The sequence below is a fragment of the Pan paniscus genome, chromosome 11 (genome assembly GCF_029289425.2).
Source record: "Pan paniscus chromosome 11, NHGRI_mPanPan1-v2.0_pri, whole genome shotgun sequence".
Lineage (NCBI taxonomy): Eukaryota > Metazoa > Chordata > Mammalia > Primates > Hominidae > Pan > Pan paniscus.
This window is the reverse complement of record NC_073260.2, coordinates 115,780,838-115,796,862: the sequence shown is the minus strand read 5'-3', so window position 1 is coordinate 115,796,862 and position 16,025 is coordinate 115,780,838. Positions and strand designations below refer to the sequence as shown.

At 38.2% G+C, this 16,025-nt stretch overlaps 1 protein-coding gene and 1 non-coding gene across 42 annotated transcripts in view; one reads left to right on the top strand and one right to left on the bottom strand.

Annotated features, from left to right (window-relative positions):
• The window catches only part of PTPRD (protein tyrosine phosphatase receptor type D), a 2,308,100-nt gene that overhangs the window by 479,732 nt on the left and 1,812,343 nt on the right, over nucleotides 1-16,025 (bottom strand). The gene's annotated exons all lie outside the window — the stretch shown is intronic.
• LOC112440887 (U7 small nuclear RNA) lies at nucleotides 6,326-6,387 on the top strand. The gene has a single exon (XR_003028879.1). It is a non-coding gene; the product is annotated as a U7 small nuclear RNA (small nuclear RNA).

Sequence of the window (16,025 nt, the reverse complement as noted above, 5' to 3'; positions counted from 1 at the left end):
ATTCTATAGACCTATGCTATCCAAAGCTATTTAAATTAATTTAAAATTAAAAGTAAAAATTTGGTTCCTCAGTCTCACTATCCATATTTAAAGTACTCAACTGCCATGTGTGGTTACTAGCTCTATACTGGACAAAACAGAAGATACAGAACGCTCTTTTTATTGAGGAAAGTGCTAGTAGGCAGTGCTGCTATAGCCAATAAAGACTCACACCATATTTGAAGCTGGTGAATATCAAGATTACATCAGGATTTTTAAGGCAACTGGCTTTTATGGAGAGAGTGAACTAAAGGCAGAATAAAGTAGAATCCTCAAAGAGGCCAATTACATGGAAATTAAAATGGTAAACATGAGAAACAATGACAAAGGATGTAGAAAGAATACAATGCAGAGGAGAAGACAATTTCTTTTTCCTTTTTCTTTTTCTTTTTGAGACGGAGTCTCGCTCTGTTACCCAGGCTGGAGCGCAGTGGCGTGATCTCCGCTCACTGCAAACTCCGCCTCCCAGGTTCAAGTGATTCTCCTGCCTTAGCCTCCTGAGTAGCTGGGATTACAGGCACGCACCATCACACCCAGCTAATTTTTTATTTTTAGCAGAGACATGGTTTCACCATGTTGGTCAGGCTGGTCTCGAACTCCTGACCTCACGATCTGCCCACTTTGGCCTCCCAAAGTGCTCGGATTACAGGCATGAACCACCATGCCCAGCCTTTTTTTTTTTTTTTTTTTTTGAGACAGAGTCCTGCTCTGTCTCCCAGGCTATAGTGCAGTGGGGCGATCTCGGCTCACTGCAACCTGTGTCTCCCAGGTTCAAGCGATTCTGGAGGAGAGAAATTCAAAGGAATTTCAGAGCTACTATCATGAGGGTTTGCGGACTGAACATGAGATTTGAGGGGAAAGAAAGGAACGTGAGATGACTGAGGATGCTGACTGGCTAACTAGGTGACTGGTGAAGAGAACTCATTTTTAATGGACGGATACTAGACAGGCTAAAAGCTCTTTTGACCCAGGTGTTTTAACTTAGGGAACATTTCAAAATGATCAAATCAAAATGCGGGAAAACAATGTGTTTTAAGGCCAGGGAATGACTGCAATGGACAGCCAGACCTTCATCCTTCCCTGATGCAGGTCTCAGATAAAAGGGAGAGTGAAGGTCAGGGACTGAATAGGTAATGAAGCAAGAAATGTGTGAGAATTATGAGGGAATGTGTGAAATTATCTGTCACAATCATTTCTTAAGGGCAGAAAAAAAGCTGAAATAGTTCGTTTTTAGACAACGTCAAAATGACCTCGTCAAATAACTATCAATATAGCATGTATATGCAGAGGGTAGATTGAGGGGATAATGCATTTGGCCTTGGACACATGAATTTGAAGTACTTATGACTCCACTTGGTAAATGGTCTCCAGTCACCTATTGTACTACAGAGATTGTTACTTTGATTCTAAAAGTAAGATGTCTCCACAAATTGGATGCCACAAAATGAAACTGAAAGTCATCCATAGGGGAAATGAGTTCCAGAACATACGCATTAAAAATGATAATAAATGCAGTCACTTTCTAGATTCTAGTTTATACGGAGCCAAGGTCAGTGGCTTACGGAAATACTAACGGCTACCTTAGCTGTCCTTTTCTAATGGGCGGCAGAAGCATTTAAAATGGAGGTGAGCATTCAGTTCCATTTTTGAGGAAGACAATGAGGAAATATTGGTGCTGATGACTGAAATCTAGCTTTTGGACTACTGACTTAAATTCATTTGATTTTACTCAAATCTGCCCCAGCTGAGAAGAGGGGCTTGTTATAGCCTTTCCATTGTTGTTTAATCCTTTAAAACATGAAATTATATATCTTGAGGATATATTTAAGCACACATTTTGTGAGCAATTAAATTTAACTATTGATAGAAGAAGACGCAAAAGCCTCCACTAGAGGTAAAGACCTCTCGTCCTTGCTCATAAAAGACACACTTTCCTTTTTTGCCCCCTTTTTTCCTTTTCTCCATTTCTCTCCATTCTTCTCTCCCTCTTTTTTCTTTCCTTTTATTACTGCTAAAAAGTAATATGATTCCTTAATCAACCCCCACAGTTACAGCTATTTCACATTTACAAAATGCTCTCACATCCATCATTTAAAATCTTTACATTTCAAGGGATCAGTAGGAAAAGTGGTACAATGCCCCTGCTGCCAATATGGAAACTCAAGCTCAAGAAGCTGGCGACCTATGTAAGGTCCTGTAGCACTTTAGCGGCAAACAGATGACTCATACCTGGGTAGCCAGCCTCCTGGTTGGCCCTCAATTATCCCTGCTTCCAACTATGCACATATTGTCTGTAGCCCTGTCATTGTAACAGGGTTACTGCATGCCATACAATGATGGTATGTTACTTCTACAATTAGGTTATAAGCAGCTTCTATCTTTGGCTCTTACTCTCTCTTCCTTTGATCACTCATTGTGGAATAAGCCAGCTACCATGTGAGCAGTCCAACGGTGGAACTCAGCTGATAAGGAATTGAGGGTTCCTTGGTCCAAAATGGAAGTAAGAATGCTTGTCAACAAAATTCCGTCTTGGAAAAAGATCCTCCAGGCCCAGTCAAACCTTCAGATGACTGCAGCCCCATCTAACATTCTGACTGCAGCTTCATGAGAGACTCTGAGCCAGAACTACACAGATTCCTGACCCTCAGAAAATATGAGATAATAAGTATATACTGTTGTAAGCTGTCAGGTTTGGGATAATTTGTCATAAAGCAATAAATATGACAATGTCTAAGTCTTCTCATTCTGAGTCCAGTGCTCTTCCTACTCTACACAGTTACACCTGCATTCAGAACACTTTTGTTTGCAGAGGTTTGCCAAATAACCATAATATTCTGTTAGACATCATTTTTAAAAAGACAGACAAGACTGACAACATTTGCGCATGTAATTTAAAATAACGCAAGTGCTTTATTTGGATATTAGAACAGAAAAAAAACCTATACTGAAAGTGTGCTATAGATACACTATATCTAGGTTTGTATTTTTGAGTTCATTTATAAATCCATAACCACCTGTCTAAAATCAGTCTCAAAGCTGAAGGCTATCAGAGGAAGAGGTCTGGCTGGAATAACTTTTACCCAAAGGAAAATTACCAAGAGCTGAAGAAGTTCTTCAATTCCCTGCAGCACAGCTGTGATATTGATATAGAGTACTTACAGAGTACTAGGAAACTAAAGAAACGTCTTACTTGACTGCAGTTGTCACATTATCATGCATTACAGTGCAGCAGCCTGAATCAAAGAGATATGCAAAATTCACCGAGGACAGCAGCAATGCATTTTTTCCCCCTGTATTTGTGGAAAGACATCAGGAAAAGGAAGGCAAGTATGAATGCAAAAACATCTGCTCCCTAAACTCATTTAAAAAATATCACTGCAAAAAATAAATGTGAATCATCTATAGTGTATAGCAGATGGAAGTGCAATATGTTTAACTTAAGGCAGAAAGAGGATGCAACTGAAGAACCAGAGGATATGGAAATAAAATAATACTTAAGCCCATTTTACATACTGCTGCCCGTTAGGTTACACTCTGGTAAAATGTGTAGAAAATCATCTTTTATCTATATCACACTACTTTGAAAGAATTCCAAATAATTACAGTAGACTGTCCAGTGGCATTTATATTCACACTCTCTAGTGACATTTATATTCACAGAAGCCTTTTTTTTTTTTTTTTTTTTTTTTAAGACAAAGTCTCATTATGTTGCCCTGGCTGGACTTGAACTCTTGGGCTCAAGCAATCCTCCTGTCTTAGCCTCCCAATTAGCTGGAGCTACAGGCATGTGTCATGGCCCCCAGCAGAAGCCAAATTTGAGGGCAGCAACATAACTTCCCCCTAAAATGAGAAATAAATTACAGAGTTGTCTTGGTTTCAAAGCGATTTTAAGTTCACTGACTTGCCTCAGAGGAACTTAACAAGAAAGAGCAAACCGAGGAGTAAGTTATTTTAGATAATTGCAGCAACAATGCAATGACTGAGGATTTAGGGAAAAATTACATATGAACTTATGATCATGAAAAAAAAATCATCAAATTGTCCAAATGCCTTGGGATAAATAGTCAATGAGTGACAGTATACAAAGGAACATAAGTCAATTTTTTTGTACTGCTGATTAATTATTTGGAACCCAATTTTAAAACAAAGTCGTTTATCTTCTTGGCATGCACTTACATTTCTTGAATTCATAACATCTCTTAGCCTCAAAAATGGAACCTTTTCAAATCTTCAGCATTCATTTAAAGGTTTCATTTTAATTTCTTGGGCACTACCAAAATGGGAAAACATTAGTATCATCCACCCCTATGTTTATTTTATATGAAGAAAAAAAAAATTTTTTTGAGATGAGTCTCACTCTGTCACCCAGGCTGGAGTGCAATGGCATGATCTCGGCTCACTGCAACCTCCGCCTCCCAGGTTCAAACAATTCTCCTGCCTCAGCCTCCCAAGTAGCTGGGATCACAGGCACCACTACTACTCCCAGCTAATTTTTTTCTATTTTTTAGTAGAGACAGGGTTTCACCATGGTTGGCCATGCTGATCTCGAACTCCTGACCTCAGGCAATTCGCCCACCTCAGCCTCCCAAAGTGGTGGGATTACAGGTGTGAGCCACCACACCCAGCCAATGAAAAAATTAAATAGCCTACTTAGGAATTACACAAAAGAAGGTATGATGGAGAATTAATTTCACACATTGGATACCACCACCAATACCACAGTCACTGGACTGATAGATGAAAACTTTTGGGTTGTGGAGACGGAGTAACAGCAATCAATATATCATTTATCACTATCTCAGTAATATTTTAATCATAGCCCACATAAGAATAGACTGCAATATCCTTTTAAGACAGTCCAAAAATTTTAGAGTTAGAAAATTATTACAAAGTCTTATTTATGAAGTGGAAACGCGTAAAATTCTAAAGTCAAAGTTATCTAAAGCAATCTATGCTTCTGTTCACTATGTAACATATAAGATCTAGAGGAGAAGACTATTTGTTAATATACTCTCATTTTGAAAAATAAGCTCAAACAAAATGCATAAAACTATGCACCAAGTCGCATGTTCAAAAAAAAAAGAGAAGGCACTTTTTACCTTGTATAGTTACACTATGGAGCAAAGTTCTTTTAACTTCGATAAGAAAACACTTCTGAAGAAATTAAGTGCCAAATGATAAAATATGATGACCACAAAGGCAGGTTTAGGTTTCTAACAAAAACATATGAAGTTAAGCCTTTCCAAATAATCTATGCATACTGTTGGTAGCCACAGCAGAAAATGCTATAGGCCAATAGATGTTTAGGAATATACATGTTTATCTATATCTGCATCTAAAACATATAGATGAAGGGATAATTAGAGATGAACTGCCCTAATTCTTAATTGCCAAGTTTTAAGTAAATTTTAATTATACTGGAATCTAATATTTCAAATTTCCTTGGGGGGTAAATATTTAAATATATAAAACTGAACAGTATTCTATAATAGGGGCTAGTGGAAGCCTGTGAAACATTTGACCTTTACCATTAATACAAAATGTTCTTCAGTAGGCTGACACTGGGATGTAAGAATGGTCCCACTAAATTACAATTATCAGCAGCTTAGAGTGAGTATTGCACAGCCCACAATACTTATCAGTCATCAGAGTACTTGTGACTATCAAGTACAAATATGGAATTTAACTGTCTCTCTCCTCCCAATATTTAATTTCTTAAAAACTCTGCAGTTATCTATGGCTTTTTTATTTGGATGACAGTAACTTAAAAGCCATAACTTATCACATCAAATCATCATGTGCCTGATAATCATGGCTTTGAAATTGAGTACAATTTCTATTTTATTCACAAAATAGATTTATGTAGGAGACTAAACATGGAAGCTCTGATCTTCTGGTTCAGAAATTCAAATTTCCTTAATCCAGAATTATGTCAAGTTCCCATAATTTATTTTCTAGAAAATAAAGGATAACAAACACTTTCATTGGTAAACTCAAACATCGCTAGAACTTGAAAGAGCTTTCTAAATAATTAAATATAAAATTCAATTCAAATTATATTCAGAGTATTTTCCATGTTAAAATTTTTGTTTTTTTTCTAGTTTATGGAATTGAATAACCCAAGTAAAATATTTCTGTAATCTCTTAGCTACTATAACATTAGATTAATTGGAACAGTCCATTCCCCAGCCATTTGGGATAAACTGAAAACTGCCATAACATGATACGCCTTACTATTAGTACATATTCAAGAGACTTAAAGCACACAAGATTTGATCATGTTATAAAATAAATTCAAGCTTTTCGAATTTGTCTAGCAGGCTTTCCAATTTTTGCCAGAAAGCCCCCCACCATGAAAAATAAATAAATAAAATAAAATAAATTCAAGCTACAAATGAACGTAAATCCTAATATGATTGTCTTATGGCCAAGAGATTTACTCCTAGTTCTTCTCACGATAACCATAATATACAATAATATGAAAAGCTCATTTAAAGGAAAAGTCATGAATACCAAACTCTTCCACCATCAATTCATTTTCCAAAGCTATCAAATAGATTGCTTAACTTTGATTTGTTTATTCGGTGCTAGCACACAGAATCTTGATGATATGCAAAAAGGATGGCTAAGCTATATATGATGCAGTTAGGAAAAGTCCTTTCTGCACCATCACACACTATGAAGATCGCCTCGCCCTTGAGATCCCTTACCACAGGGTTCTATCTTGCTTATCAAACATCCCACTATCCAGCAGAAACTCTCTGGAACTGTCTCAAACACTATCACATCTGTGAAGCTCTATCTCATCCACCAACTACATGTGATTTTCCTCTCACTGATCTCATCAGGAGCAAAAGCTGAACCATTCATCCCACTATGCTTTGTATTAAAGATATTTGCATATTTGTCTTTGGCTCTCTGTTGGACTCCAAGGTCCTCAAGAGTAGAGAATGTGTCTTCTCATATTTGTATTTATTCACTTTAGTGTCTAGAACAGTACAGACTCTCAGAAAATAAATTTAACAGAATTTTTTTTTTTTCATTTTTAGAGAGTCTTGATATGTCACCGAAGCTGGAGTGCAGTCGCAAAGATCATAGCTCTCTGCAGCCTCGAACTCCTGGACTCAAGCAATCCTTTGACCTCAACCTTAACAGAATCTATCTTACAAGAGAAATGGCAACTTGACTCAAAGCTCAAAGTCTTATGCTGGTCTTACGTGGAATTCTACCCTTTATGCTTTATAGAATGGAATTCTCTCCTTTTTTACTTCATTATATGATAATTAGAACATTTTATATGACTAAGTATACATCTATGGATCAAATTTTCTTTTTTCTTCTTTGGTGTCTCTTTTCCCAATCAAGTCTTAATACATTAGATCTTTAAATAAAATAACTAAACAACCTGATCATATAGGGTAAATCCTAGGATCATTAAGTCCAGTTCTCCAGCAACTCTTTAAGAAATAATCAAGATAATAATCACTTTAAAAAGTTTTTAACGGTTTAAATCATACCAAAGTGCCAAGAATGCAGATAATACTGCTTTCAAACGGATTATTTAGAGAATGGAAAACCAAACAATTCTGGGTTTGCTGGCCTAAGCACAATAAATCAGCAGAGAAGTTCTGATATTTACTCACAGGAAAAAGATTATAATTGGATGATGTTTAAATCTACCCAAATCATTCTGAACCATCTTTAATAAAGAATAGCTTCCTGTTGCATTCAAAAGCTAGTATACCATATCGTCTAAAAGCTGTGACTTTTTTACTCATCCATTCATTTAACAAACGTGTATTAAGCATCTACTCTATGTTAAGTGTTGATGGTGGGAGTTGCAATTATGCAATTCATACAAGAAAGCTGTGCCTTCTTGAAATTTACAGGTAGTTAAACGCATTTAATCTGCAATATTGGCTCCTACTAGTGCTTTGGTGATCATATTTAATAAATACAGTTATTTTAGTCACAGACTTCTCATTGATATAAATTTACAATGAACTATAAGTCAGAGTATCTAGGTCCTAGTCTCATTGCTGCAGTTTAAGTGCCTATGAGAAGTCATAATAACGACTCAGAGCCTAGCTTTCACATGTAAAGCCTGAAAGCATAAGCCCAGCCTGCTTTCCTTACAGGGTTATTATAAGGATTAATACAAAGATCCAATAAAGTGATAATGCACTGAGCATATTTATCCTAGATACTATATTAATTTCACATGCATTGCTTTATTTAATATTAATTAGAGTCCTATGGTACTATAATACTCTTTATCTACACGTCAGAGTCCACAGGTATCTATAAGAAACATCTCTTTCAAACTTGTCTGTTTCAAAATAAATGCATGTATTTATTTACACAGATAATTATCACCAGTAGTCTGGTAGCAATCACTTCCCATGTTCACTGTCCTTAAAGGTTTCCTCAAGGAACCTTAGCACAGATAATGCTAGAAAGTGTTTCAGTTTTGTTGTAGTTGGTATAAGAAAGAATCCCTGGAGGCAGCTTAGAATTCATTAAAGAGAACTGCCTCAGGGTGACCCCTGAGGTTCTTTGAAGTTTCCCTGCTGGAAGAGACCTGGAATTGTCCAGTTTGGAAGATATAAGCACTAAATACATCAGCCTAATAAAAAGAGAAAAGAAAAGGAATGCATTTGGTTGACAGGCAGTAGGGAAGAGGAAGGAAGTGTTACCTTGCAGATTCCTAATATCTGTCAAGTAAGCAAGGAAGTTTGTTGTTATTTCTTTCCAGAAATCTAGCTCAAAGTCTTAGCAACCAACTGAAAACTCCAGCTGCCCTTTCAACTTCTGCCTTCCTTAATAAAGATGGTACAGCAGATGTAGCCAGGTTCAATTAACTTTTCTTTTATGAAAAGAATTATTCTTTTATGTTTAGATACATTCTGTAATGAATATGTGTCACTCTTATTTACTCTACCAATGCTCCAGAGAAATCCTCCTTCTTTAATTACACTTTTAATGTTTTGATCTCCCAACTCCCCCACACACTTTTTTTTTTTCTTTTCAAGTTGGTATGTGACTTCAGTCAATCCAGGGCAGATTTTCCCAGACACACAAAAAACTTTTTGTTTTCAAGCAAATACCACTAAGATTCTGTTAGAAATAATAAATATAGTGCTGCCACCATAAGTTTTTAGAAAAGATGATAAATAAACATTCATATCCATGAGTTACAAAAAGTATACAAGCATAGGACGGCATTACCATTATTTTTCAAGGCTACAAAGGTGTGATAAATAGCAATCATCACTTCTTCATTTCCCTACCTTCCACATATAAGTACATATGTATGTATGTGTGCATGCATCATGCCTTTCTGATGACTGCTGAACACCAAAACTTTTAATGACTTCATTTTTTTGGCTTTTTTTAAGGCATGTATATTTAAAAAACAAGTGATTCTATTTGACATCATGTCAGCCATTCTGTCAGAGGCATGTGAGCCAGAGCAACTCCATCTTGAATAGGGGCTGGGTAAAACAATGCTGAGACTTACTGGGCTAAATTCCCAGACAGTGAAGGCATTCTAAGTCACGGGATGAGATAGGAGGTCAGCACAAGATACAGGTCATAAAGACCTTGCTCATAAAAACAGCTTGCAGTAAAGAAGCCAGCGAAATCCCATCAAAACCAAGATGGCCACAAGAGTGACTTCTGGTCATTCTCACTGCTACACTCCCACCAGCACTATGACAGTTTACAAATGCCATGGCAATGTCAGGAAGTTATCCTAGATGTTCTAAAAACGGGAAGCATGAATAATCCACCCCTTGTTTAACGTTACATCAAGAAAAAACCATAAAAATGGGCAACCAGCAGCCTCGGGGCTGCTCTGTCTATGGAGTAGCCATTCTTTTATTTCTTCACTCTCCTAATAAACTCGCTTTCACTTTACTCTATGGACTCGCCCTGAATTCTTTCCTGCAGGAGATCCAAGAACTCTCTCATGGGGTCTGGATTGGGACCCCTTTCCTGTAACAATTCCATTCTTTCTCTGAAATGGCCAAAAGACATTTCTCAGAAAATAATATTGGTAAAAATTGTATGAATGATATTATAAATGTAGGAGCTGGGAAATCTAGGCAGGCAGTCCTGGATTTGAACATCAATGCTATGGGGCTATGACACAAATACTTAATCTCTCTAAGCCTTAGTTTCTTCATCTGCAAAGTGGGTTTGTTTTCGCAAGGATTAAGATGTGCAAAAAATAATATGTAGCTTTCAAACATATAATTTGCTCCTTTCCCAATTTCTCTCTTGCTGGAGTCACAAGATCATGATGATGGTAGTTCAGGAACTAACCTTCCAAAGGGTCACAAAAGTCAGGATAAACTCAGAAATAAAAATGCACTGGCAGTTTTTATTGACTCACATAGTAATTATTGGTTCTCAAATCTTGCTATAGTTAATAAACTTCCCTTTGTCTCATATTGATCATTTTGGCATCATCTGATGGAATTAAAAATGGAGCTTAGATATTTGTTTCACAGATGTTTAGGAAACATTTGAGTCATTCTGAATACATTTTAATCATCTTGATGGTAACGTGAAATAAGGGTTGCCCATCAAACCTGGCCAAGCACAGTGGCTCACGCCTGTAATCTCAACAATCTGGGAGGCTGAGGCGGGCCGACCACCTGAGGTTGGGAGTTTGAGACCAGCCTGACCAACAGGGAGAAACCCCGTCTCTAAGAAAAATACAAAATTAGCCAGGCATGGTGGCACATGCCTGTAATCCCAGCTCCTCAGGAGGCTGAGTCAGGAGAATCACTTGAGCTCGGGAAGCAGAGGTTGCAGTGGGCAGAGATGGCCTCACTGCACTCCAGCCTGGGCGACAGAGCAAGACTGTCTCAATTTAAAAAATGAATAAATAAATAATTTTTAAAAAGTGTACAGGAGTGTTACCCATTAAACCTGGCTCCTAGTGTTACTTCTTTCACTGTGTGCCATGTGGCCTGACCTCTGTTTAGTCTCAATATTAACCCTTAATGGTATTACCACAGTTATTTGCATACTGTAGAAACTGAAAAGCAGTTTTTAAAAAAGAAAGAAAGGGAAGGGGAGGAGATGGGAGAGGAGGGAAATGTGAACTGAGATAATTCCCACTTACTTTACCTCTCAATGCGGTAAGGGCAAAGCTTTTGAAAATCCTAAAATATTATTTATTATCGCCAATCTGAAACTTTTATATCACCACATAACTGGAGTCAGACTGCATAATGATTAAATTGCTCTCTTAATATACTCTTTAAATGTAGGCTTTTTCAGAGCCCTGGTCCTTCCATCCACCCATAGTCACAGATTAATAAACTCTAACTAGAGAAAGAAATACAGGGATTATCTGAGTAATGTTCCCCCACACCCTGTTATAGATACATCCATTAAAGTGAATTGGTGAAGGGTTTTTTGGTACAAGTCTGAGTGTAGAAAACAATACAGAAATCTCTACTTCAGACACCATGTATCACAGGGATCCTGAGGTTGCTTCCCTGACTCTCACGCCATTAATACGCTTCATATGCTATCCAGCCACACCTAAAGGCCCTCAAATAGAAGAACATTCACAATCGCCTTCCTTAATGACACTCCCTGCCCTAAAGGCAAAGAAAGGAATCACAAAAGAAAGTGAAAGGAGATGCACAAATAAACTGAGTAATAGCCTGTGCCTAAGGGAAATCTGGATTTTCCTGAAAACTGGCCTCACTCAGCCTGCAGGAAGTTCCCAAAAGTGGTAATATTTCCAATCACAAATTCTAGTTCCTTCCTTCTAGGTCAATTTGTAGATCCTAAGGCCATATGTTTTTATTCGGAAAAGGCCCTGACAACCCACATCTAACATTTAGGAGTTATGCGGTCTTGGGGAAATTGCTTAAATTCTTTCAATTGCCTCATCTTTAAAATGGAGATGGGCTAGGAGTGGTGGCTTAAACCTGTAATCTCAGTGCTTTGGGAGGCCAAGGTGGGAAGACAGCTTGAGCCCAGGAGTTCCAGAGCAGCCTGGGCAACAGAGCAAGATCACATCTCTACAAAAAATTTAAAAATTAGCTTAGTGTTGTGGCACACACCTGTAGTCTCAGCTACTTGGGAGGCTGAGGTAGGAGGATCACTTGAGCCCAGGAGTTTGAAGTTATATATAGTGAGCCACAACAGCACCATTGCACTCCGGCCTCGCAACAGAGCAAGACCTCAGCTCTGAAATTAAATAATTAAATAAATAAACTGGACATAATAATTATACTTACCTCCTAGGGAGGTTAAAAGAACTACACGAGATAACGCATGTAAAGCAATTGACACATAGTCATCTTATAGCCAACGTTAGCTATTATTTTTATTTATGAATGAGTACACACATCTGAAAGTGTTTGTGAAAAAAAGTCCCCTTCTCTCTCTGATCTGAACAAATGTACACCTTAGATAATATGAATAATAATGTATACCATAATTATTAGGCTTCCCTATAATTTAATTACCTGAGGAAATAAATAACTATGATTACTAAAATCAGTGGAATTAGTTTTGCCAATGAGAAAATCAAACTCAATTGGAAGCTCTTTGATACTCCCTTTAGTAATCTACTCTTTTCAGATCCTTTTAGCAATGATATCTTCTAGCATTATTATCTTTAACATTTGAGTTCTTTACACTTACATTTATATTATAAAAATTATAATGCCTGAGCAACATAGTGAAACCCCGGTTCTACAAAAAATTAAAAAACTAGTCAGGCAAGGTGGCACAGGCCTATAGTCCTGGAGGCTGAAGTGGGAGGACTGCTTGAGTCTAAGAGGTGAAGCCTACAGAAAGCTGTGCTCGGCTCACTTGTAATCACTGCACTCCAGCCTGGGTGACAGAGTGATACCCTGTCTCAAATTAAAAAAAAAAGAAAAGAAAAAGTACGAAATCATGTTTGGTAGTCCTATTCATAATACCGTTTTTTGGCAGAAAAATAAGGAGAAAAGCCTATTGCCAAAAAGCCATGTCCAAAACCTATTTATTGCTAAACAATATTCCAAAACTTACACTAAAAGTGTTTTTTCTTTTAATATCTACTGGATTTTGTTTTTACGTTTGAAGTCCCTCACTTCTTCCCTCCACCCCCCACAGACGGAGTCTCGCTCTGTTGCCCAGGCTGGAGTGTAGTGGTGCAATCTTGGCTCACTGCAACTTCTGCCCCCTGGGTTCAAGCAATTCTCCTGCCTCAGCCTCCTTAGTAACTGGGATTAGAGGGGTGTGCTACCATGCCTCACTAATTTTTGTATTTTTAGTAGAGACAGGGTTTCGCTATGTTGGTCTGTCTGGTCTCGAACTCCTGACCTCAAGTGATCCATCCGCCTCAGCCTCCCAAAGTGCAGGAATTACAAGCGTGAGCCACTGTGCCCAGCCCCTCATTTCTCTTAATAACACAAATCTATAGGCACTTTAAAACAAACTATCCTTATTTATATTGGCCAAGCACAGTGGCTCACACTTGCAATCCCAGCATTTTGGGAACCGAGAGCAGGAGGATCACTAGAACCCACAAATTTGAGACCAGCCTGGGCAACATAAGAAGACTCCGTCTCTACAAAAAAAAATAAAACTAGCCAGGCATGGTGGTGCATGCCTGTGGTCCCAATTACCTGGGAGGCTGGGACAGGAGGATTGCTGGGCCCTGGAGGTCAAGGCTGCAGCAAGCTGTGATCACGCCAATGCACTGCAGTCCCGTGCGACAGAGAGACACTCTGTCTCCAAAAAACAAACACACCCCCTCCCGCCCCACCCCTTCCAAAAAATATATATATATCTCCTAACTGGAGAAACGTGTGGCATGAACATTTTCTTACTCAGAATCCTCTAAAACTCTTACTTCTTTCTAGTTCCACAGACCTTGATGAGTGGCCACCTTTTAGAGCACTGAAGAAATAAGAGTAACTGCGACATGATCCCTAGCCACAAGGACTTTAGCTCAAAGTCCAGGAGAGAAGACAGACAGGTACACTCATAAAAATAGCTTGTGTTGACTAATGTGATGTTTTAACACCTCCCAGATCTCATAACATCCTGGGCTTTCTAAATTTGAAAGAGAATCCTGGTGAATACACTCAATTAGAAAGCTTTTTCTGTTTCTGCTGTAACAGAGGAAAAAGAAGGGGAGGCTCAGAAGGGATTGCAGCATGCTGTTGGTAGAAATTCCCATGGAACTTCATTTCATGAGACCTGTGCTGATCAGATCAAAGCCATGGGATCAGAACCTATACCTCACAGATAGTATCTGGAACAATAAGAAGAATGAAAGAAAAATGAACCAAGATCACCTTCCTTTTGTGGGCCTAGCCCCACTTAATTTCATAACAATTCTATGAGGTTGGTATTACCCAAATTACAGTAGGAAAACTAAAGTTCCGAAAATTTGAGTAGCTCAAGTCCACAAAGCAAGTTGGAGCTGCAATTAGAATTCATTTTCCCCATTTGAAGGTTCTGACCAGGTGGTCTCTCTCTGAAATCTACATATCCTTGAAGGCAACATGAACATCAGAGTAATCCAATCCCATTATCAGAAATGAAAATATTATGCACATCATCTTTATACAATAATCGTAGTAAGAAAGCCAGTGGCTTGCCAATTTTGGAAAATGATTATAAACCTCAATTGCAATAGAAAAAAAAACAGAAAAATAAATATAGACAGAATAGGAAAATCTTTTTGATATCAATGCTATAATTTACAGCTTACAATTTTTATTTATTATTATTACTATTTTTTTTTCCGAGATGGAGTTTCACTCTTGTTGCCCAGGCTGGAGTACAATGGCACAATCTCGGCTCACAGCAACCTCCACCTCCTGGGTTCAAGAAATTCTCCTGCCGGGCACGGTGGGTCACACCTGTAATTCCAGCATTTTGGGGCACTGAGGCGGACGGATCATGAGGTCAGGAGATCGAGACCATCCTGGCTAACACGGTGAAATCCCGTCTCTAGTAGAAATACAAAAAATAAGCCGGGCATGGTGGCGGACACCTATAGTCCCAGCTACTCAGGAGGCTGAGGCAGGAGAATGGCGTGAACCCGGGAGGTGGAGCTTGCAGTGAGCCGAGATTACGCCACTGCACTGCAGCCTGGGCTACAGAACGAGACTCCGTCTCAGAAAAAAAAAAAAAAAGAAAGAAAAAAAGAAATTCTCCTGCCTCAGCCTCCTGAGTAGCTGGGATTACAGGTGACCACCACTATGCCCAGCTAATTTTTTGTATTTTTAGTAGAGACGGGGTTTCATCATGTTGGCCAGGCTGGTCTCAAACTCCTGATCTCAGGTGATCCACCCACCTTGGCCTCCCAAAGTGCTGGGATTACAGGCATGCAGATACCGCGCCCGGCCAGCTTACACTTTTTTTTTTTGGTGGGGGGGGGGGGGATTTTTAAGGAGCTAATTTAATGTGCACATATTATTGTGTGCATAAATATCACACTTTCATTTCCAAAGAGTTATAAAATGCTGACATCACCAGTAAATTGATTTCAAAATTCAAACTGCAATCATATAATTTTTTAAAAAAACACAGAACCAATATTCATATGTAATGAACAGATTCAAACCTATCTCTTATCAGCAACACTTCCAGAGATGTAAATAATACCTGCTACACTCAAACAAAACCATCTTACCCCCTTTTACATTGACTTCTATGAGTCATGTTCCTTTAAAAAGTGTATGCTATTAGATTATGTGTAAATATCCAGCAAGTATTGACAAAGCCTTCCTGAAATTAATTATATATGTTTAAGACTAGCCAATATTTTAATTTCATACCTTGGCTGGCTTAAGAGATGACATGATCACTCTACTGTAACTACCTGAGGTTCTGTTCTGATGTTTTAATGTGTTCCATCTGATTAAAGGGGTTTTAATAGAAGATACTTAGATTACAGTTAGAAATATATTTTAAAAACCACTTTGCCCAAATTAAGTACTCAAACACACTCC